This window comes from Trichosurus vulpecula, chromosome 2 (assembly GCF_011100635.1).
Source record: "Trichosurus vulpecula isolate mTriVul1 chromosome 2, mTriVul1.pri, whole genome shotgun sequence".
Classification (NCBI taxonomy): domain Eukaryota; kingdom Metazoa; phylum Chordata; class Mammalia; order Diprotodontia; family Phalangeridae; genus Trichosurus; species Trichosurus vulpecula.
This window is the reverse complement of record NC_050574.1, coordinates 414,355,277-414,381,296: the sequence shown is the minus strand read 5'-3', so window position 1 is coordinate 414,381,296 and position 26,020 is coordinate 414,355,277.

Genomic DNA, 26,020 nt, shown 5'->3' with positions numbered 1-26,020 from the left:
TGAATTTAAACCCATCCACAGATATTTACCAGCTGTGTGACCCTGGACAAGTCACTTAACATCTGTCAAATGGAGATACTAGGCCCCACTTCCTAGGATTGTTGTCAGGATGAAATGAGATAATATTTGTAAATTGCTTTGCGATCCTTAAAGTGATTTATATGCTAGCTATTATTGTTACTAGTAATAGCAAAAATAACAATTCAGCAAACATTTGTTAAACATTTTCTCTGTGCTCAGTGCTGGGCATATAAAACAGTTGTTGATCTCCAGGAACTTACGTTCTATGTTATGACTTGAATTCCCTCAGTTACAGCAGTGAACCTTACATGGAAGGATCACTTGAAACTTAACCTCAATCATTTCTTAGCAGAAAAAGTTCATTGACCTATAAAATATTAAATACACTTTGGTTGTAACCATGGACATTTAGTTTTAAGTGTTAAAGTTTGTAAAATACTTTGCTCATATTACCTCCCTTTATAAAGAGCCTATGACACTATGGTCCTTATCATCCCCATTTTGCACCTGAAGAAACAAGGACTTAGAGAGATTAAGTGGCTTATTATGTGCCCATTAGCTTATTAAGTGTTGAAGGTGGAATTTGAATTCATCTCAGTGTTCTGAATTCCAATCCCAGGATTCATGCTTATCTATGTAGTACTTCAAAGCCTCTCCAATTCAGCTCTAATATCACTCCAAACACTTGTTTTGGAAGACTATTCTATTAATAACTTGGTGTAAATTAGTCAATCAACTTATAAATATTTATTTACACTAGGCATTATGATAGATAAACTAGAAGTTTAAAACAAGATGTCTCTTCTCAAGAAGTCTTGCTAGAGAGATAAAACTGTGAGAAAAGATAATTAACAGGAAATAAGTGGCTACCATTATTTTTTAAACTAATTAGGAAACCAGACTTAGAATTAGCAAAGATGGAGCAGAAGTAGCAATAGTCAATGAGATTGTTAAAGGTTTGTTTTGTTCCCTCTCCACGCCCTCTGATTTATAAGCTGCTGCCAAGGTTATGTGTTTCTAGGTAAATGTTCTATCAAAAGCAGCATCATCCCATTTCTTGACCAATATTTATCATGTTAGAGAAGCAATATAGATAATGAATAAAATTAAAGAAGTGTAGGGTGATTGAGTGACATCTGTATTGTGGTACATACCCATACACAGTCTTTTTTGACCCTAACAGAGAAAGAAAAAAAATTCTGGGTCTGACCTGTGTTTTCCTAGACTTACTTGAAATGGTGTCCACTTTCATTTCTCACTGGACCCGGATGGCTCTGGAGGAGAAAGTGAGGCTGGTGACCTTGCACAGCCCTCCCTCACTCAAATCAAAGTCAATGGCAAGTCATGTCATCATCTTCCTGATGTCATGGTCCTCTTTGAGAACGAAGGACAAACCGCAGATTCAGAAACAACTGCTACCTAGAAGTTAGCCCCCAAATCAATACTTGTGCTGCAGCATGAAGTCATATACTGTATTTTCACTGTGATTTTATGAGATCAGTAAAAGATCCACTTTGGTATAGTATCACAAGGAAGTAATTCATTCGGTCAACACTAAATGCAATAGAATGCTGAGAGTGCAGAGTGAGATATTTGAAAGAAAGAGAAGGAGCCAGCTCAGCATCTGCATCCGTTTATTTATTTATTTTTGTTTATAAAAGTTTTCTTGTTTGAAAGAAGTTTTATAATGAGGAAAGAAACTTAAGTCTCATAAAGGATAATATCTTAACCCTGGAGGCTTCAATTACCCACATTTGCTTTGCAAATTGCTAAAGAAAATAGGGAGGTTTCATTTTAAAAAAACAACAACAAAGTTTTACAAATTTATGAACTGTAAAAATATTGAATAAAATATCTATGACTGATATGGCCTTGAGACGGAGTAATAAGGTTAAATCCTGAGATAAATTTACTTGAGGGACCCATTAATATCTTGATTTTATGAGAGAGACTCCCATTATCAAATTATGTGCAGTTGTTATGCCCTCATTCAAGTATCTCCCTTTTCCAAGTGGAAAAACGCATAGAAAAAACTGCTAAACATCTGAATTTAATTTACCAGCAGCAGTGACCACCCAAGATGGCAGTGGCTTCTTCCCAGAGAAACTCGATTACATAGAATGAGTTGCCCTCACTTCCTGAAGGGGGTTGGGAGGGGATGGATAGAGAAAGCAAAGCACAGCTTTGAGCAAGGCAAGAAAATCTACTTTAAACAAAATCCCTGAACTGCCAACTGCTTCAGTTAATCTATCTCTTCAGGGTAGGCAAAGGGTTAAAGAGTGGGCCTCTGACTTTGAGGAAATTTTCTGAACTCAGCTTCCTCCCCAGTCCTATCATTACCAAGTTCTGGAGGATTTTTACTAAGGGAGAAGCCAAGTAAGTAAGAAGTTGACTGAATCATGCATTGTGCACCATCTGTGGAAGTCATTATCTTATGTTGGTAGATTTGCAGATCATGGATGCTCATTGAAGAATTCTTAGCTACAGCCTCTTAGGTCAGGGTTTCACTAAGCCACCAAAGAGAAATCTACTTTTCCTTTCAGGTAGCCAGAATGAAGAAGCAGGACCCTTCAAAAAGGTATAATACATATATTTCACGTTAAAATGGCCTGGAAACCCAGTGAAAGTTTTGGACAAGAAATCAAACTGATCTCCAATTTGTGGAGGGCCATGTTACATCAGTATCCTAGTATTCCACTTTTAACCCCATTTTAGGTTTCTTCTTTGCCTCTATAGCTCTTTTCTGATTTTAAGCCCTGTGAATTAACACCCTCCCATTCTGAGTTATATTCCCTATTTCTCTTTTTCTTTTCATTCTTTTAAAAACTAATTTATTTTAACATTTATTCTTTTTGTTTATTTGTTATTTATTTGTTATTATATGGTATTTTTACATGTTATTAATTATTTAAAATTTTAGTTCCAAATTCTCTTTCTTCCTCCAATATCTCCCCTCATCCACTGAGAAGGCAAGAAATATCTAAATTTTACATGTGAAGTCATGCAATACATATTTCCATATTAGTCATGTTGAAAAATAATGATAAAAAGTATGGCTCAGTCTCATAATAGCACCCACCTCCCAGGACTGTTGTCAGGATGAAATGAGATTATACTTATAAAGTGCTTTGCAATCCTTAAAGTGATTTATATGCTAGTTATTACTATTACTAACAGTAATTCAACAAACATTTGTTAAACATTTACTATGTGCTTAGTGCTGGGAATATAAAACAGTTGCTGATCTCCAGGAACTTATATTCTCATATTCTGTATGTGAACTCAAGGTTCACTGGTTAGTTCCCTCTCTGGAGGTAGAATGTACTTTTCATCATGGGTCCTTTGGAATTGTCTTAGATCATTGTCTTCACCAGAGTGGCTGTGTTTCACAGCTGAACATGGTTACAATTTTGCTCTTTCTATGTACAGCGTTCTCCTGGTTCTTCTCACTTTACTTTGTATCGTTTCTTGTTAAGTCTCCCTATTTCTTGCTGTAGATGACATGCCTGGTATTTTTTTTCCTTTTATTTTGGGCCAAATTATGCTTTAGCAAGGCTGTTACATCCTGCTATCTTTTTAACAGGAGTCTAGATGAATATCTGGCCTAGAGTGATCCCTTTGCTTATTTGTAGACAACAAAGATCTTTCTAAAGTAGTGAAGGTGGCAGCATTGGGGTAAAAGAGCTTTGTATAATGAAAGGATTCTTAACTTTTTGTGTGTGTGTCATGGGCTCCCATGGCAGTTGGGTGAAGCCTATCTCAGAATAATGTTTTTAAACAAATAAAATAAAATACTTAGGATTACAAAAGAAGCCAATCATATTGAAATATAGTCATCAACATTTTTTTAAGAAGTTACTGGCTCCAGGTTAAGAGCCCCTAGTCTTTGAGACAGAAAGATGTGAGTTTTAGCAAGATTTGGGTTCCAGATCCTCTAAGATCTAAGATCTAATCTCTAAGAGCTGTTAGCTGTGTGACCACAGGCAAGTCACTTCAGCCCTCAGTGCCCAAACAAATTCCTAAAACTATAAATTACAGATGAATTGCTGATCTTTATCACTAGAGGGGAGGAGCTACCACACCAATGAAATCATGAGTCTAGACTACTCCCCCCAAATCATCACTGTTGTTATCACCATTATTAAGAAAAAAGTTATGGGGAAATTGAGGAGACCAGAAAATAAAGGCTTCCTTCCTTTATTCTACAGGGTGTTCCTAAAGTCTGGACACATAGGCAAAAATGCATATTTTCAAGAAATGAATGAAATTTTCAATAACATTTTATTTAATTGGAATATTAACAAATAACATCTTCAATGTGATTTCCATCATATGTGATGCAAAGGTTGATGTGCTTTGCAAGATTCACATGAACTCGATGCAATAACTCCACATTTCCTATGGGTCCAGACTTTAGGAACACCCTGTATAGATGAGATCAGGAGTTTGGGGATCGAAGGGCTATACTGCAGTTGTCCTAAGTCTGATTGTTAGAAATGTCAGTCACAGAAGTGAGTGCTGGAGGTAAGGTGGAGAAGCTATGCAATGATAGCATTGTGCCTGGCGATAACTCAACATAGATATATAGACATAAATATACATTTATGTGTATGTATATATGGATAAATATGTATATATAAAATGCATGCATGTATAGGTATGATTGTTTATATAAAACATATGCATACCCACATAGATGTATATGCATATGTATATATATGTATGTGTGTATATTCATATATATATGCATATAGATAAAAGGTAAAGCATTATTTCTTTGGGTCCAACTGAAAGATCTTCAGAAGAAGTGAAAACAGAAAGATAATATGTGAATTACTGGGATACTAAAGAATGTGAAAGCTGGCCAGAAACTTATTGAATTCCAAGTGCAGTAAATTAAATAAAACCAGAGGCTACTGCAGAGAGACAGTGGTGAAAGTGATATGGCTTGGTGGGTTGAGAGACACAGCAGCCCTGGCTATACTGAATTTAACCAACTTTTTAGTAAGCTTTTAAATCCTCGTGGTTCCTTCTAGACGTGGTGTGATATTATCATATATGATGTATTACCACAGTCACTCTTATTGAAGAAAAGAAAAATTAAATATGTCCATCTTGGCCCCATAGAAGGCGTCACATGTATTTCTGAAGCTGGCACATGAATCTTTGCTGGAGCTCAGAGAATAGCTAAAATTTAGAGTTAGCAGCCTGAATTTTCATTGTGCCCTTGATCATCTCAAGCTCTTTGCTTAGTTCTCCACGCTTTTGTTAGGGATTGTGTTGGGGATGGAGGGTGGAGAATCTGTTAATATGGTGGACCATAGAAACAATTCTTACAATTATTACAGTGGGAAAATATTTTTCCTCAATTGCTAAGTAAGACTGTTGCTGAAGTTTTTCTGAAGGCCACAAGCAAGGCCACCCCTACATAGAGGACAAATGTTACTGAATTTTCTTTGAGGAGTCCACCTGACTAAAATATCTCCCCTACTAACTAGTCAGGATGCATTCTTCTCATTTGAGTCCCTCCTGAAAGATCTTTTTGGTCCGCCTCTGTAAGAGTGAGAAGGGACTGTACGGAACATAATCAGACCAGTTCTGAAAAATGTTTTTAATGTAATACATTAGCAGGAGGTATTGTTTTAATAGCATTAAATCTCCTTGCTTAAATTGCTTTTTAAAATTTCTTTCTGAGTGTGCTTGTGTGAGTTTACTGCATGCCCTGCCCCCTCATCTCACCAGGTGTAACTTTACCTGATGACAAGTTGCAGATCCTCGTAGCCTGGAATGGACTGGGCCTTGGTTAGCTTTGACTACCTGAAAAACTACTGACAACTTTGAGATACTAATTGTGTTAGGGGCAGAGGGTGTCTTGGAGAAACTCAGGAAAATCTAGGGCTACATGTGAACTTTGGTTATTGGGTTAAGTATTTGAGAATTCATTTTATTTAATTTAAATTTATTATCCACAGACAATGTTTAGCCAGAGGCAGCTTGGTTAAGTGGAAAGAATGCTGGATTCGGTGCCAAAGGAACCAAGTTTCTTCTTTTTCCTACCTGTGTGACCTTGGGCAAGTAAGTTAATTTCTCTGGACTTCGGTTTCCTCATCTGTAAAATGAGGTGATTTGTCTTGAACCAGACCTATCTAACTCAAATAGAAAGAGATCTCTGTGAGCTGCATATTGACTTAGAAAATCACAAGTTAATATTATCTATATTATAGCATTTTTTATTTTATTAAACATTTCCCAATTACATTTTAATCTGGTTCACACTTAGGAGTTTTGTGAGGGCTTTCAGCCCCTTGGCTGTGAGTCTGAAGTCTCTGAGATGACATCCAAGGTCCTTTCTAAGTTTAATGTAGGGTCAATATCGTATATTTTTCTAATTTAAGAAAAAGTAGGGGGTGGGGTCCAGATCTATGATTTTATTAATGTAAGTAACTCCCAGTAAGGAAACTCCCTCTACCAATAGAGCTTGGCAGTTATTCTGTAATTTAAGGTTTTAGTACATATAGTCAAATATGTATATTTATATTATATGTATATGTATGTATTATCATGTTATATATTAAAATAATTCCATTGATTTGTAGCTTAATTGGGTTTGTTTAGTTGATATGCATGTTCTCTAGTCCCCAAGAGCCCTAAAATAAGTCTTTTTCATAATAGCACAAATTCGTACAAATACAACTAGAATATGACAGAAATGAGAATTCCTTGATTGAATAACTTGATTCATTTTTTATTGAGACACCCTATGGGTGAAATCTGAGATAGCTCACACGTCTCTAGAGAAATATGAAAGTGTTGGCAGTACTAGACCTGGAAACCTAATGAGTTATTAGGAGAGACTTGTTCTCAAAACAAATCCAGAGGCCAACTTTTCTCTAGTTTATGTAGAAGCATGGCCAAACAAATTTAAACCAGGACTTCAGAGTAATTAGCCCAGGCCTAAAGGGCATAACAAGATTGTGGGCAAGTAAACATTTTAAATAGAAGTTGAAGAGAAATCCCAAAGCACTGATATTGAACTTTTTTAGATTGCTAATTCTCACTGCCATCTGACACTCTATCTCCATGACACTATTAGGAAGAAAAAGGTCTGGTGAAAATGTTCTGGGCTGTTGCACATTTTTGTGGCCTGACCTGCTAAATGTTTTTAGGCTGAATTAAACCACTTGAGAACTCTCTACTCCTGCAAATGCTATCTTATCAATGTGGATACTAAAATGTTTTATGAGCTTTTGGAAAGCTACTTCCATAGTCTCAAGGTAGAGGTTGACCTTGTTAATGGAGCTCCAGCTGTCTATCTCTATGGTCTCCTACACACCATATGAAAAATGGCATACAATTTTTGCATTCTGGCTTTACTACACCAACTTCCTTTTGAACTCTGGAGATGTTTGAGTTATGATGATTACCCCAAATGTCTCCATGGTATTACCAAATATTATGTCCCAACCTGATGGCCTAAAATTGCATTCTGGAAGAAGAGGATAATTTATAGCAGCCTCTTTTTTGGGGGGTGGGGAGAGACAGTATACTGTTTGTTCTCTGTTGACTACATAAAACCTTTACATTTTTGCAGAGTTAGATCTAGCCATCTTTAAATGTTTCTTCCAGCATTTGTTAGAATTTGGAGGAATAAAAAATAAGTATTCAGACATTTTGCTTGTTTGATTAAATTTCCCTCCCTGTTACATTACTACTCTAAAGTTCTACTAGTTATACTGTAGAGTGGCACTGGTCTTTTAAAATATATACCAGTGGAGTCCTGACTCTGGTATATTCTATAGAGGTGGAAAAGGTTTTGCATATGGGCTTAGTGATGGGATTTTTATCTGTCATGCAAGGACCAGCCTAAATTCAGAGAGGCTCTTCAACAGATTGCCCACTGGTCAACTCACAAACACTATCTACTAAAGCACAGATGGGTTGCAATTAGCTGCAGTGGAGTGAGTACCCACCCTGACAAAATTAAATTTCCTTGAAGTATTGATTTATTGTCATGTTACAATATCAGGATATTAATTTTTGTGCATTACTCGTAGCATAACAAATACTCCCATCAAATACTCCACGACAAACTTGAAATGCAATTTCAAATCCTGTCCTTTTTTTTCCTTTGCACTGAGAACGCTGTAATCTCAGGGACAAAGATATCAGATATTTATCCTGTGGCTCTATCGCTTTGATTGCTTAAAAAGCAAACAAAAAAAAACCCCAACTTCATAAGACTGACTTCCTGTGAGATTTCATGCACCAAGGCCATAATAGGGTCTGCCAAGATGATAGCATCCAGAGTGGTTTTCTTCATTAGTCATTATCAGAATCTACAATTAGGCAGTAAATGTTGGAAAATTATAGCCTCTGCATTAATTTGGCCCTGAATATATTATCCTGAATTTACTCAGAGCCCTTCGACGTTATTGTAGCCCAGCTAGACCATAAAAATATACTGCTTATATCCTGGGTCTTAGCCAAAACCTGCTCCTCCTAGTAAGCTGAGGTGTAGCCCTTTAGTACATGGTAAAAACTGGAAGCCAGATACTGACCTGCATGCCATCTTTTTATGATACCCAATAAAAGCCATTGGTGATTCAGTGTAATGAGCTACAAGTCTAGGTCTTGATCCTAAGAAGAATTCAGTTAACATAGTATTTCTTCTGTCTAGTACTGAGCTCATCTTTCTTTAGAAAGATACTCAAAGATGTGAGTTCAGTCACATTAGGGAGAATTAGGGAGGCCTAGGACCTGATCTACATAATGAACATTACTTATAATTTACAACAACAACAATTTACAAAGAGTCCACAAAGACAGCAAGAAAAAGAAAGTGACCTCTTCAGTAGGTAATCTACAGCAAATAGTGCCTAAACAGAAAAAAAAAAATAATAAAACAAACTTGTGCTTTAGGATTTTTATTGTGCTTAAAATAATATATAATGGAGACTAGTCAATGTGGGCCTAGTCTTTAGAATATGAGCAGTATCCCCTGACTATTGCCAATCCAACATGTGGAGGCTTGCTTGGTGAGCCTTCTTCCCATCGTGAGTGACTAAGGGTCTGGTATTTCATGATGATGAGGAGTTTTCTAATTGACTTCAGACTTGGAAATGGAGCTGGAACTAATTGATGAACTAAAGGATCAATAAGCTTCTTCCTCTGCCTTTTTTTGTGCTTCTCTCCTCTTTGACAGTTTTCAAGTGAGAAATATGTGCTGTAAGCCTCTGGATGGGATGGGGGGAGCAATAACTGCCTTATCTCTCCAGCTGCCCAAAAATCTCCCTCAGCACATGATGCCTCTTTCTGCTGTGTTTATTCTTTTTTTTTTAATCTTTAGTGAATAAGTATCCAGAATTAGAATGGACCAACTTATCACCTTGTGTAATGTTAATGGAATAGGAAGATCTTCTCCCTCCATCAATAGGCTGATGTGACCACATGTGTTCAATCATAGCTGTGATAATCTTGAGTCACATAGAGCCCAATCGGGGAGGAACTTGTCTAATGAGGAGCTTGCTTAGGGGGAGGCTTGCTTACTGGGAGGCTTGCTTGCAGGAAAGTTTTCATACCTTTTGGTACTAAGCTAATTAGGCACTGAGTCATGAGGGTTGTGATGCCTTCCGGCCCTGAGCCTGTTAGGCATATTCTGAGGTGAGATTTTGCTTTGGGGCTTGCTCATGTGAAGGACCTTTTGATTTCCTGGATGGGACTCTGAATACTTGTTTTGTTAAAAGCCCCCTGACTACTCAGATGTAGTGGTGCTTCCCGATCTGGTGGTTGTATTACCTTGTTCAAGCAGTTGGAGCCCTGTCTGTCGATCTCTGTGCTAATTTCTCTGCTTGTATTGTCTCCATATTTAGAGTGCTAACCTTTCCCCTGAAGTAGTGAATGATCTTTCTCTGCTTGTATTTTCTACTTATCTGTAATTAAAGTAAGATTGTTGACCCCTTTAAAATTGCCTTTCCTTTAAGAAAATCAGATCAAAGAACCTGTGCTAGCAGGCCATCCTGGGTGTGCCAGGGCACTTGCCATTATTGGAAGAGCCATCAGAGGTACCCTCTAGCAATTGGAGGCAGTAACAGAGACCAATGGAGCTGGTAGCAGCAGTAGTTGCTTGTCAAGGAGATAACTCTGAGGAGTGATTTGATTGATTCAGACTAGCATTGGTTTGAGCTGCAATCTAGACAGTGCCCTGCAAGTCCAGCTGAGCAAAGGAGCTTGTTGTTCAATGGCTATGCCATACCCAGAGGGAGCTTGTTAGAGCTCCACAGAAGGTGCCACTTTGGTCCTATATGTCCCCTTCATGGGTGCCATGGTGCCTTTGTGCTTCAAGTGCTAGTCCAGACTCGTTTTTGAACCTTTTTCTCAGTTGCTTCTGATTCTGTGATTTGGGGCTGAGATTAACACATCTAATCCTTCTATAACATGCCGGGCCTTCAGGTATTTTAACACAACAATTACGCACTTTTCTTTTCTAGGCTATCTCCCAACTTCCTTCAATCAATCATCAAGTGGCATGAGTTTGAGTTTGAGGTATCATAGATGTCTTCTCTGGACACTTTATCTGCACACTCACTCCTTTATCAGTATTTATCCTAAATGTGGTACCCGGCAATTTTTGTAGTAATCCAAAGTTTATCTGATGAGGACAGAGTACAGCAAATCTGTTACCGCTTCAGTCCTGTGCACCATGCCTCTCTTGGAAATATGTTACAAGGCATTCATTTTTTTTTTTTTGAGAGGGGAAGGCAGGGTTAAGTGACTTGCCCAAGGTCGCACGGCTAGTAAGTGTGTCAAGTGTCTGCAGCCACATTTGAACTCAGGTCCATCTGACTCCAGGACCAGTGTTCTACTCACTGCACCACCTAACTGCTTCTCAAATCCTATTTCATCCTTTAAAACCCCCAGATATTTTTCTGATGAATAGTTATGTAGCCTTACTTTCCTCAATTCTACTTGCGAATTTGACTTTTTTGAACTGAAGTAAAGACTTTACATTTATTGCTATTAAATTTCATTTTATCAGATATACCACTTGTTTTTCTCTTGAAAAGAAATTTTTGAATGCTAACTCTGTCATCCAGCATATTGAATTTCCCTCCTCATTTTATATTATCATAAATATACCATCCATGTCTTTATATAAACCATTGATAAAAATCTTATGCAGCAAATATTAGTGGGGCACTCCCCTGGGTAACTCCTTCAAATTTGATCTTGGACCCTTTGTCATTGTCATTTTTCAGTCGTGTCTGACTCTCCACAATCCCCATTTTGGGATGTTCTTGGCAAAGATGCTGGAGTGGTTTGCCATTTCCTTCTCCAGCTCATTTCACGGATGAAGAAACTGAGGCAGACGGGATTAAGTGACTTGCCCAGGGTCACACAGTTAATAAGTGTCCAAGGCCAGTTTTGAACTAAGGAAGATGAGTCCTCCTGACTCCAGGCCCATTCAACCATCTAGCTGTTCAGATGACTACCCATTGGACCAGTAATGACTACTAAATGATTTAAAAAAAACAAACCTGCTGCCTCTTTCCTTGTCCCTTGATCAATCACTTTTTTTGTTGTTTGTTAGTTTCACATTCATCCAATGGATTTCTCAGTCTCCTTATGAAGTGGAGATAATCAAGAGACACGGTTTTTGTCCTGGCTTTGCCACTATTTGTGTGACATTGGGCAAGATCATTTCAACTCTCACAACCTCAGGTCTCTCACCTGTCAAATGAGGGAGTCGACTCAGTCTCTAAACTCTCTTCTAGCACTGCAGTTCCATGATGAATAATAGTTGTTTAAGATGGACAAAGTGTTTTTTTCACCTTAACCCTTGGAGGATTGTGAGTTCCATTTTTTAGATAAAGAAACTTTGGGACATAGAGGTGAAATGACCAGGATGGGGTCACCAAACTCAGCAGGTATAGAGCCAGAAATTGACTTTATACCCAGCATTTTGATAATCATAATTATAATAAGAATAAATAGCTAACATGTATATAGTGTTTGCTGTGTGCCATGTACTATGCTATCTCCTTTTTCCTCACAACAGCCCTGGGAGGTAGATGCTATTATTGTCCTCATTTGAGCAAACTGAGGCAAACAGAGGTGAAGTGACTTGCCCAGGGTCACACAGCTTATAAATGTCTGAGGGCAAATTTGAACTCAGGTCTTCCTGACTCCAAGTCCATCTCTCTATCCACTGTACCACTGAGCTGCCTTGTTTCCTGAGTCTTCCTGTGCATATGCCTCATTAAAACAAATAGATATCGGTTGTCTGCTGCTATTGGTTAGTATTTGAAATAATCGTTGCTATTCATATTTTTCCTCTGTCTTCTATTTATTTAACCCTTTTCTTTTTTTGGGGTGAGGGGAAGGCAATCAGGGTTAAGTGACTTGCCTAGGATCACACAGCTAGTATGTGTTCTGAGGCCGGATTTGAACTCAGGTTATCCTGATTCTAGGGCCTGTGCTCTATCCACTGCACCACCTAGCTGCCCCAAACAGTTTTTTTCCCCAATTCTTTGTTTTTTCTCTTCTCTTTCTCTTTGTCTTTTATTTATTTAACTCCTTTGATCTTTATTTTTCTCCTGTTTGTCTTTGTCTTCTGCTTTCCCAGTCCTGGCAATGATGCTTGGGCATAAAAAAGGGTTAAATACCACCCAGTATGGAACGCCTTTCTCCTCCCATCTTCAGAACTGCAAAAGGTGTTGAGGACCTCTAGCCACCTTTGGTTAAAGGATAAACAAATACACCCAGAGGTTACTGGCATATTTCCATAGACCTCCTCATAGTTCATATTATACCGGCATCTTTGATCTTTGGGAATTTATGGACTGGTCACACATTTCAGGTGTCACTTCCTTTTCCTCTTTACCAAAGTGGTGGCTTAACACCTTTGTTAGTTTTGACTCCCACAGAAAATAAATAAGCATATTATGACAGGAAAGTGTTGACCTATCTGATTAAAAATGCAGCAAGCTAGGCTAAAAATGTCAGACTCATAAATATGTATGTGTGTGTGTGTATGTATTTATGTGTGAGAAGAGACGAAGTCAGAAAAAGAGAGAGGCAGAGAGACAGAGAAACACACACACACAGAGAAAGAGAGAGAGAGAGAGAGAGAGAGAGAGAGAGAGAGAGAGAGTGCAGTCCAGAGTTTTTCTAGCCAGGATTACCAGATGCATGCACCTGGAGATTGATGATGATGACAATTCTACTGTTGTAATCTATTCCAGCTGACTCCTCTCATACATGATTTGTCTTAAACATAGTTTTTGGAATCCGGTAGTTAATTTCAATAGGATCAGGGTTTGGCCAGATCACATAGGTCTCAATTTTCAATGTTATTTTAAAAACATAGATACAATATTTCCTCCAGTGCAAATGTGAGCAGGGAGAGGAATGCCATATATCATAGAGTGTGTATGTTCATCTGTTGTATAGGCTGCCCTGATTGTATCTGTATAAAAATGTTTTAAATTAACCCTCCACTCCCTTTATGTTGACATATAAAGGATGTCCAAGAAAGTAAGAGATCGCTCCAGTCTCTCTGCTGCTATTCAATAGTTCTTAGCAGGGTTCTAGCTAGTTATAGATATCAAGAGCACAGAGCAGGAATGATCAGCTAAAAGAATGAAACAAAATAGGAAGATTGTGAAGGTGGCATTAGTGAAATTTGATTATTGACTGGATTTTGAAAATGAGGAAGAGGGAAGAGACAAAGAAAACCAAACCTCAAGGTTGCAAATATGGTAAATGGAGTGAATAGTGTTGCTATTATCAGAATAGTGAAATCAGAAAAAAAAGAATAGGTTTAGGGGGTAAAGATAAGTTTGGTTTTGACCATACCGATTGAGTTTAAGGTATGCATGAAGTATCCTATGGGTATGCATGATTGGAGATGTTTATCTTCATTTCCAGTCAATCGGTGATAAAGTATCTAATATTTTCTAGGTACTGAGAAAACATGTTACCCAGGGCTCAAGCCTATTTATATAAAACATCCGCCATTTTTGTGGATAATGATTATTAATGCTCTGTGCCTGTTTAAAGGGTGAAGTTGGTGAGAGCTTGGAGGAGAGATCCTCCTTCTTCTAGTTTCCAGATTTGAGAGAAGATACACATAGGTCCAGATTCTCCTCATGGAGAAGTTTCTGGAGAGAAAGAACAACATGTAGGGGACCCAAAAACTCAGTTATGTATGGAATAAGAAAGGATGCAAAGGATAGAACAGTCAAGTCAACAAGCATGTATTAAGCTCCTATTATCTGCCAGGAACATTGATAAGTGCTTGGGTTTTAAGAAAAGGGGGTGGGGCAAAGAATCCCTACTCTCAAAGAGCTTAGTCTAATCAGGTGGAGGGAGCAACAAGCAAAGAACTATTTTGTACAAACAAGGCTTTTTGTAGAAGTGGGGATCTTAATGGAGACTTGAAGGAAGCTGGGAAATCTGGAAGGCAGAGATGAGGAGGGAAGGAATTCCTGGTATGAGGGACAGCCAATGAAAATGTGTGGAGTCTGGAGATGAAGTACAGTCAATCCTCAGCATTCTCAGGTTTAACTTTCAGGACTTGAAGCATTCAAGTGATTTTATTAGTAACCTCATTTTCTCTTTTACAATCACACACACTGGGGGCTATGCAAAGTAGAGAAAAAAATCAGAGGAGCATCTGGCGACTTTGTGGAGCAGCTGGTATCCTACTAGGCACTTCACTGGTTTTGTTCACCCTACTATTGTAAAGAGCTCCCCGTGCATATCTTGCATATTTTCTTTATTTGCCTTTAAAACTCAAGTTTTGTGTTGTAATTATGCCCCCAAAGTACAAGTTCTCTGGACTCTAAGCACAAATGTGCGATGTCAGTGACGATATTAGAAAATAAAGGTGTGTTGGATAGACTTTATCGGGGAATATCTGCTTTGAGTTTGATGTGAACGTGCCGATCCCAAAAAGGAGGAAAGTAATTCATAAAAATGTTCCTGAATCCTCTCCAGAAAGCGCTAAAGTAACCTCTCAAGTTCATGATGGGCGAATTGAAAAAAAAAAATGGAAAAGCAGCTAAGTTTGTGGGCAAATGAGATGGTGGTCACTCACCCCTTTGTGGAGCAGCACAGCCTGCTGCCTCCCCCTCACCTCCCAGCTGCCGTGCCAGGGGGCCAGACTGGATGAGCTACCCAGGATCAGAGTGCCCCACTTGGATAGGGAGATTGGACTTATCCTAAAGCATGTGCTTTTCATCAGGGGACAGTTCAACAAGAGATTAGAGGTGGCTGGTTGCCTCTTCCCCTCTTCTCCACCCTCCCCCAAGTCTTGCCTCTCCTCTCCACTGCATTTTATGGCTTGTTTCATTGTTAGTGTTAGGAAAAGTGGATATTATCAGAATTAATGTTTTGTTATAAAGAATTACATGCATAAAAGTATTTTTTCAACAATTTTAGTGGAAGATTACAATTTTTGGTGGTCAAGGGAACCTAATCCCCCATTTCCCATAGGTTCAATGTATCAACATTCTCATTTTTTTTTTTTACTTTCCTGCCATTTTTCTAGGAACATCACCCCTGTGAAAGCTGAGGATTGACTTTGTTCAACGAATAGCAAGTCCAGTGTCATTTGGATTGCAGAATACATACATGGGAAAGGAGTATGGTATACGAAAACTGGAAAGCTAGAACTTTGAATGCCAAATAGAAGATTTTATATTCATTCTTGGACAGCTACAACTCCAGTAACATTGTCAGACGTGTGCTTTAGGAAGATCACTTTGAAAGCCAAGTGAAGGATAGACTGAAGTGGGGAGAGATTTGAGGCAGGGAGACCAGCTGAGAGTCTACTGCAAGGATCTAGGTGTGAAGTATGTGAACTTATCAAATATTAGCAAAGAACTAAACAGGATCAGGTACCATGAATTTATAGTCAGTGAAAGTTCAATGTTAAAAAGAAAATGAAAAGACCCCAGTGATTCAAGATAAAGAATCAGTCAGCTGTAGTGTTTCTAGGTTTGGTACCCAAGGCATACTCTACCAGAGCTTGGCTCTAAGGATGTTGTTAACAGAACAAAAAGACAGAGCAAAGTATTTGATTGTATTAGAGGACTTAAGCTTCAGTGTCCTCTGTATGACTTGTAGTGTGACCTATAACCTTGCTAAGTCCCAATTTCCTCATTTGTGAAATGGAGAAAGTAAAAACTGTCATGCCTACTTTATATGGTTGTTATGAAGGCTAAATGTGAATGGATTTTCATAAACCCCAAAGTGTGAGGCAAAAGGAGCCAACTTATAATCAGGTCCTTTTGGTCTTTAATTCTCTGGGATATAGTCCAAGAGAGTCCTACCTTATGTTGCATCCTCCTTTATGCTTATATCACAGTATGCCTTAAAATATGTTATTTTAAAAAATCCATTTTGCATGAAACAAATTCAGTCAGAGCCAGCTGAAGACCTGGGAAATTTTTCAGATTAAGCATGAATGATTTTCGAAATTCTATGAGATTTTAAAGATTTATGGATTTTGTTTTCATCCTAGTTATTTGTCAACACATGCCACCCTCCTCTCTTGAATCTTCCTTTGCAAAGAAAAACAGTTAAACAAAACTGATCAGCACTGAGCTCTTACCTAGCAGTGTATGCAGTTTTCTGAGCTCATGTTGTTGCTCTTTCGTCCATTATTTGTGTCCTACTCTTCATGACCCCATTTAGGGTTTTCTTGGCAAAGATACTGAAGTGGTTTACCATTTCCTTCTGCAGCTCATTTGACAGATGAGGAAACTGAGGCAATCAGGGTTAAGTGACTTGCCCAGGGTCACACAGCTAATAAGTGTCTGAGTCCACATTTGAATGCAGGTCCTCCTGACTCTAGGCCTGGCACTCTATCCACTTCGAGACCTACCTCTTCTTTCTGAACTCATAGGTGACTTGTTTTCACCAAGGAGAAGAAACAGAGTTTCATTCCTTGATCTCAGAGCCAGAGATTGGTCAACACAATTAATTAGGGATTAGTTGCCTTTTAGAGTTTTTATTTACATTACTCTAGTCATATTTTGGCGTCTGATTATGTTTACTTTACTCTATTTTAATTCATAAGAATTTTCTCATATTCCATAGGACTTAGAACTAGAAAAGACATTAGATACAATTTGTTCCAATTTCTTCTTGATTTTCATAGATAAGGAGACTAAAGACTAGAAAGGAAGGGACCCGCCTAAGGCCACGTGAGTAAAAATGAGAAGAACCAGGTTTTGAATCCCATTTCTTTGAATCTAAATTTACTAATTTTCCTCCTGTCTCTTCTCTACTCCCCCTGTCCCTCAACCTAGCTTTTATTCTCAAAGTACTTATTAAGACCATTATGAACATTGTGCTGCAGGTGGGCACTGATTACTAAAAAATCAGATGAAATACCAACAGATATGCAGAGTGATACATAGACTAAGCCCTCAAGGAGCTTACCATCTAATGGGTAAAGAGAGCACCACGCAAAAGGACTCTGAAAAGCAGAGGAAGGAAGGGAAGATACTAGGCCTAGAGGCAAGGCAGAGAAATCCAGAGAAGTACAGCCAGGTAAGAAATGAAGAGATGGAATACCTTCCTTATGAGGAGGTTCTAGGAGGCGCTCTCTGATCTCCATCCTCCAATCCCCATGGCCAGAGAATACTGAGGAGGTGTGAGCTCCTGGGCTGAAGGGACCTTGAAGGTTGACAAAGTTCTAAAAACAACAACAAAAGAGCTTAAATTTGAAAAAAAAATAGCATTTTTGCCATTTGAGAAGTAAGGTAGTCATCTGGTACCTTAACAATTCACATATCTGGTTTAATTTCTTCATTGATTATCAGAAAGCAAGAAAGCACAGGAAATTGGGCGCTAATTAAACATTTGATGTTAATTCTGCCCTGGAGTAGGTCAGGCATTCACATTTTGTTCTTGGTACAGTGAAGAAATGACAACACCCTGGATGAAACACTAAATGAAAAGTGAAAGCTCTGATTAAGGCTGTGAAAGCCTGAATTAGGAAAAGATTAGAAGATTGGAATTGTAATTCTGAAGCTAAGTGGCAGATGAGAAAGTACATAATTGATTTGTGATCATATAAATAAGTCTATGACATTGTAATAGTGGTGAGTACTATTCAGAACCAATCCTATTTTTTGATAGATCTGTAACAGGATGAGCTAGGTCTGCATTTTGGTAATTCATGTTATTTTGCATTTTGGGATGTAAGCATCTTGAGGGAGATGCTATTTCATTGCGGTCCAAGCATAGCAAAAGGTCTCTAACACAATATCTACCCAGTTATTTCAGCCCTGTCCAACTCTTTGTGACCCCATGTATTAGCAATCAAAATGGACTCTTAGCACTTAATTCAACCAAGTGCCCTTGAAGAGTTTGGTTTTGTTTCCTTGATTAAATTAGGAGTCTTTGATGACTCCTTGCCTCAGGGGAAAGCCTAGTTTACATGGGTTTGAGTGACATGTTTGTGACATCAGAGGCTTTTAGACCATGTGGGTTTAAGTCACATCTTTGTGATGATTTTAGGTCACGTGGGTGAGTCGCATGTGTGACTCACCCTTGACCCTGAAAAAGATATAAAACCGAGGCTGGCTTTCTCTTTATCCCGAGCTCTGACCCACAGCAGTAGTGGCACTCTGGGCCAGCTGTTGTTATGAGCTCCCTGGCTGAACTCAGATGTTGGTAACTATGAATTGTGTTTGGTCTGTCTGTCCATATTTGTAATTTGTTTGTATTTGCTCTAAAGTTCAGGGTGCTGACTTTTTCCCCTGAACTAAGTGAATGGTATTTGTATGCTGGATTAAAGTAAGCTTGTTAACCCCTTAATGTTGCTTTCCTTAGTAAAAGCAGATCAAAAGGACCTGGGCTTGCAGCTGTTCTGTGAGCTGGTTGTTGTTGTTTTTTCACCCCCACAGCAGCTGCTAGCCAGATTGTTGAAACACCCTATTTGGGGTTTTCTTGGCAAAGATGCTGAGGTGGTTTGCCATTTCCTTCTGCAGTTCTTTTTACAGATGAGGCAAATAGGGTTAAGTGACTTGCCCAGGGTCATACGGCTTGTCAGTGTCTGAGGCTAGATTTGAATTCACAAAACTGAGTCTTCCTGAGTCCAGGCCTGATACTCTATCCACTGCAGCTGCCCCTCCAACACAACAGACATTTAATAAATGCATGTTGATTTACTGATATCGATTGCCAAGCACACCAGCTAGTTGTACGACCTTGGGCAAGTCATTTTATTTACTTCTCTAGGCTTTCTTTTCCTCAACTGTAAAATGACAGGGTTGGACTAGTTAATCACTGAAGTCAATTCCTTGCCCTAAATTTACAATCTCGCAAATGCATTGGTGTTCCTTTTAAAGTCTGGAAGGTTTTAGTCCTGTCTATACTAATCTTTCATTTGGGTGACAGATATTATTACCGGGCTTTAAGAGCCAATTTAGCTAGCTTGCATTGCTCCAGGGATTCAAGCATTTGCTTGAATTTCACCAAAGGCTCTAAATCTTTCCACTGCCGTATGCAAATAACAACATGCCATTAGACTCTACGTAGAGATTCCATGCTTCTTTGTACAAAGCTCACTATAAACAGAGCCTTAGTCTCTGTGATTCTACCAACCTGAGAAGTACTGATTAATAATTGCTTCCACTTCACATATCTTATTTGATCCTACCTCCCTGAGGGCAGGGATTATTTCATTTTTTTGTCTTTGAAGCCCCTGTCCCTAAAGCAAAGCCTGGTAAATTGTAGGTACTCAATAAATGTTTGATGATTGATTGATTAGAACAGCTGGTGAATTAGGTAATCTGAATGTTTATTTTCTCTGTTTTACAACAGAAGAAACTGAGGCTCAGATTCACAAAGCTTCTACAAGGCAAAGCCAGACCTCACAGTCAGGCCATGAGAGTGATGGTCCTCCTAAAAAGCAGCTGCCTCTGAAGAGCAACTAAAGAGAAGCCTGGTGAAGATTTAAATGTTTTAAAAATGAAAGCACATGGAAAAGAAATTGGAATGAATACATAATGTGTTAAAGGGAGGAGACATGATAGGAAACATGTAGGTGAAGAAGGTGATGGTTCAAGAAAAGGAACAAGTGAAGTCAGAAGGTCGGAGAGAAAAGCAGCTTTGGAAGGGAGTTAAGCACTTCAAAAAAAGTTTATTAGTTCTCAGTAAATAAAGAAGATTAAAGGATGACACTGGAGACTGCAGAAGGAGTATCACTCCACACCCTTTTCTCAGACACTCTCTGCAGCAGGCACAAAGGAACAGAATAAAGACCAGATGTTATGTTGTTTTACCTGGCCAAGAGGTTGTTGATTTTTTTTTAAGTTCTTTCAAGAGATTCTAACTCCACTGGGGAATTTTTAAATTGCTCCTCCTGGAAACTGAACTTGACTTTTCTGGAAGTGGCCACTTAAACTGTCCAAGATCTGGGACTCTGAGGACAAACTTCTGCTAAGCTGCCTTTCTCAGGGGGTTCAGGAATCTGAAAAATGGCACTGGAGGCATGGAGCGTTCCCTCTTCAAAGTGCTTCATGTGTGCCTGCTATTTACTTGTCCAAGCCTCCATTGGTGCCTTGTGAAAACTATACCTTATCCATGGAAGAAACTGAGGGATTAAAAGCAAGCAAATTTCCTGGAATGGAAAGGAGAGAATGAACAGGGCTGACTAGCTTTCTGGCCGCCAGCCCTGAGTCTGCAGGCCTCTTGAGGTCATGCTCTCTGACTTGAGGATATTGGTTTAGTTGACTTTTCCAACCCTTGATCTGGCAACAAATGTCCAGTGAGGTTTGACTGAAAATAAACACACGATTTCAGCTGAAATCAAGAATGGCTGAAGAATACTCGTGGGGAAGGGTGGGCATTATTCATTGAAGGCTAAGTTGACCCCCTGTCCCTGGTTCATCCCCACAGATTTGGGTGTGTTATTTGCAAGACTCTGTGGTCAAAAGGAATGAGACAGTTAATGTTCAAAGCATAGCTCAGCTTAATTTCTCTGATTTTGTCAGCTGTCCTGGTTTGGGAATTTCGGAAAAATCCAGGTCAGGCTTGATTTCCAATTGAGACTATCTGCCCTGCCCATTTTTTTAAACTGAACTGAATTGACTTGGGCAGACATAACATACACTGTATGTAGCATGTGGGATGGCATACTGTTCCACACATACACACAGAGTGCAAAGGAAAATAGGTTGAAACTTTGAGAACACATGTAGCAAAAGAGATCTTATAATTTTATTGACAGAAGTCCTTTTGTTTCCTTTGTGGGGTCTTTATGAAGTTCCTTTTAGATGTGGTGTGCTTTTCTAGGTGCCAGCAAGATGATGCAGTGGATAGAGCGTGGAGCCTAGTTCAAATCTGGCCTCAGACACTTACTAAGTGTGACCTACTAGGCAAGTCACTTAACTCTGTTTGCTTCAGTTCCTCATCTGTTAAATAAACTGGAGAGGAAAATGGCAAACCACTCTAGTGTCTTTGCCAGGAAAACCTCAAATAGGGTCACAGAGAGTCAGATGTGACCGAACAACAACGACGCCTTTTTATAGGGCTTCTGAAGCCACCTTTTCTTAGTGTGTCTAGTTTATCCTCAGCTCCTGATGTAGACAGACACTGTCATTAGCTGCTACTCTTGTAGGGACACTAAGATAGTGGTATCAAACTGAAATAGTGCAAGTCAGGCCATCAAATACAGTACAGCACAAAATAATATAGCACATTTACTTTGGGAATTAGGGGTTGTTCTTCAGTTATTTCAGTCATGTCTGACTCTTTGCGACCCCATTTTGGGATATTCTTTGCCAAGATGTTGAAATGGTTCACCATTTCCTTCTCTAACTCATTTTTACAAATGAAGAACTGAAGTAAACAGGGTTAAGTGACTTACCCAGGGTCACACCATGAAGATGAGTCTTCCTGATTCTAAGCCCGGTCCTCCATCCACTGCACTCCCTGTTGGGAATTAGAGGACATGGGCTCAGATTCTGCTTCTAATGCTTATTCCTAGGTGTCCATGGGCAAGTCACTGTCTAAAATCATCCTAGGCCTTGGATTCCTCTTCTATAAAATGAGGGACTTAAACTAGCCAATCTTCCCTGTTCCTTCGAGCTCTGCAGCTACGAACTGTGTTCATAGACTCAGATCTGCCTGGGTACGTTCAGAAAGATTCATCCCTAGAAGGTAGGCCCCCAGCTGATGAAACCTTTCTGGCACATCTACTTATAAACACTGCCAACTAAGGCACAGGGGGATTCCATTCTGTAAGAGAGGGAAGAAGCACTCACATCAACTCTAAAATCAGGTTTTCTTGAAATATCATTTTGCTGTTTTCATCTCACCTGGCTTTAGTGAATTGCAGTGCTATTTCTATTAGTCAAGAGAAAGTGTTCCAAAAACAGATTTTGTTTTCAGAAACTTTGTTATTAGAGATAGAGATAACAATATGCTAGAAAGCAAAGGGATTTATTTTAAGGTGTCAGAAGAGAGAAAGTATATGAAAATACCTCTAAGTGCTAACTAAAATAAAACCATTTGTTCCAGAAAACACAAAACAAACATTTTAACATTTTTCATTGGAGGGGGGGACGATAGTGTCAAATAAATTAATTAAGCAATTACCCCAAGTTCAACTGAAGTAACTATCAAAATACTCTAGTTTTAGTGCTTTTGTCAGGTTAAAAAAAATGTAACTCTGTTGTAATCAATCAAAGTCATTTTAAGAGTTTTAAGGGTGAAGAGTCCTTGATAAATTTGAAAGGAGTGAAAGCCATTGGATGAAATGGAGTGATCATGCAACTTATGTATTGGAATTGGCTGAAGATTCATTTATACCTTGTAGGGCTTGTATGAAAATTGCAAGTGTGTACAGACTAAAGCTTTGCAGGAGCTAACCAGAAGAAAGCAATTCCAGTCTCTAAGAAGGAATCACTTGGGGATGAGGGAAAGAAGACCTTTTATCTTCTTCCTCCCTTGCTTAATCAGGGGAAGAACTTGTGAACTTGGAAAGGTGAAGTAGATTTGCACTGCTCATTGGTTTCCTAGCAATGTCTCCTACTTGGAGAGCTAAGGGCAAAGTAGACATAGTAAAGAAAGGCAGCTTCAAGACCCTTCAAGAAATCCAACAGAAAGACGTATCATGCCTAAGGAGACCTTTATGAGGACTGCATGATAAGAAAAAAGGACTTTGAATAAGGCAGAGATATGAGCCCTTTGTCACACGTTCTATAAATTTGAGTCCACTTTCCCTTGTACTCCATATGTGTTTGTGGGAAAGGGTGTCCAAGACTTGGTGGGAGTAGAAGATGGTGGAATGTTTTGTACCAACTATTCTTACCATGCCACCTTAGTGAAAACATAAATCTAATTAAATCATTGATATCACTTGGGAGAAGCACAACCATGGGGGTTCATAAGCTATAATCCTAAAAAAGATGGCTCCAGCCCCTCAGGGTTTATTCTTAGAATCCTAAATCAAATTGTAGCCAGCTTTCCTCTGGGGATGCAATCTGAGAGATTAAGCCCAGAGCTGGTTCTCCACATTAAAAAAAAATACCCCTCTATGTTAAAGAAACTAAAATAATATACACAACACTTAGAGCTTTTAGTATGAAACTCCTTCCCCAAATTGCAAGGCTATGGGCTAGCTATCAGACAGCACACTAGTAGACATGGCTGGGACACTTACAGCTATTGGTAATAGCTTTCTTCTCTTAACTCCTCTCATACTTCACACCTTAGCTTTTTGAAGCTCAGGGCTGGGAAGAGAGGAAGCTAACACAAAATCAAGATTGGAAGAGATAGTTTTTTCTCTTTTATGGGAGTTTTGGAGGTTCTCTGTAGAGGGAAGATACATGGAAAAGAGAGATAGAGGCTATCTCTGTAACGATGGTCCGTGGCAGCTGGTGACAGCTGTACCCGTCATTCCCTTCTTTAGATCTAAGTCAAAAAAAATGAAAGCTAAAGGCAGAAGAGAAGATGTACAAGAAAATAATTTTTTGGTTTTTTTTTTTAAATCACAGGCATTTGCTCACGTATCCAGAGCACCAAAGGGAAGAAGAGACACTGAGGAAATGGAACTCCTAATTCCATGCCCCAAACCTCCTTACATCAGATGTGTGCAACTGGAACCCATTTCTAATTACGTGTTTTTATTCTGTTAAAGACTGCATGTGATGGATGTCTGCCCAACTTGCTCATTCAGCCTAGGGTGCAGACACAGCCACTATTTATTGCAATATTTATATATTTCTTAATCATTTAATATTATAAAACTGTGTTAACATTTTTATTAGGTTTCTACGTATTGTGGAATACATAGAGGAAACAGTGATCCTCTGTGTCTGTGTGTGTGTGTCTGTGTTTAGAGTAAGTTTGGAAAGGCAAAGCAGTGTCAGATTTTGGAAGGTCTCAGATGCCAGAATAAACAGTTATTTGCCAGACAATAGGGGAGCAATGAAGAATGTGGAATAGAGAAATGAACTGGTCATTATGGCATTTAAGGAGTCTGGAAGTCGTTTGAAGGATGGTTTGTTGTGGAGAGTGAGTGATGGTAAGGAGACTAGTTAGCAGACTAATGCGATAGTCCATGCAGCCATTAATGAAGAACTGGACTGGAGGGATGATGAGAATAGAGAAGAGGGGATAGATGTGTGTGTGCGTGTGAGAGAGAGAGACAGAGAGAGACAGAGATAGAGAGGTAGAAAATATTGGGATATTGGGCCTGACATCTTCACATGAGGAAGAAGAAGAAAAAACCGTAGATCATATGGAATATGGGAACCTAGGTCAATGGGTGAATGGTGATAACACTCCCATTTAATCCTAGTATGTGTAAGATAAGATACTGAGCATATAAAAACAAACAAAAAGAAACAATATTTGCCTTTAAGGACTTCTATATTCTCTGGATGAGTGAGGGAGAGAGAGATACAAAAATGTACACAAATAACTAAATACAAAATAAGAAAGCCAGAAGAGAAAGGAAATTTGTTTGAGAAGGAAATACATTTGACTTTATGCATGCTGAGTAAAAGGTGTTGGTTGAATATTTAGGTATTCACCCAGAATTAAAATGCATATTTAAGATCAGAAGTCTGGACCTCTGAAGAGAAGTGAAAGATAGAGATACAGATAGCTACATTTGATAAAGAATAAATTTACCAACAGAGGAAGTAGAGAGAAGGAGAAAAGGAGCATAGATCAGAGCCTTTGGGAATGCCAGCATTAATTTTTCCTGAGAAAGAAGGGGATTCAATAAAGGAGACAGAAAAGGGACAGTTAGAGAGGCAGAAGAAACCAGGAGAATTTCATGTCTTGGAAGCCAAGGGAAAATAATATAACTAGATGGAAGGGGTAGTCAGCAGCATCCAAGACTATAGAAATAATGGAGTTTGAAGGCCCAGAAAAGGTCTTTGGATTTGATGTTTAAAAGCACTTTGGTTACCTTTGGGAGAGCAGTTTAATAGAATGGTGGGAACCAAAGCTCAATTTTTCAAAGGATTGAGAAGTAAACAGGTGGTAAGAAAGTTTTAGGTATGAAGTTAAGAAGTTGATTCTAGACTACTTTTTTTTTAAAAGAAAGATTGGTGGTGAAAAGAGGAGAGAGATAGGAGGCTAATACCAAATGGAATAGGAGAGTAAAAACAATTCTAAATGTGGTTGTAGATAGGGAAGAAGGAGCCAGGCAAGAGGGAGAGAATTAAGATGGAAAGAGCCCACATTTATCTAAGATTTGCAAAATACTTTTGATACTTACTTTACAAGAAGTAAAGGAGGAAAAAAAGGGGGAAGAAAGAACTCTAGAATAGCTAATGTGGGGAATATGGTAAGAAGTCCATGAGAGCTGAATAGAAGGATAGCTGAACAGTTGTGAGAACTCCACTGATGCTATGCACCAGACATTTGTCATGAGAGAAATCAGGAAGTTTTACCACATCTACCTGTGATTCTCAGGAGCAGAGCTGAAAAAGTGGCTGGTTGGTAATAAAAAGGTTTAAGGATT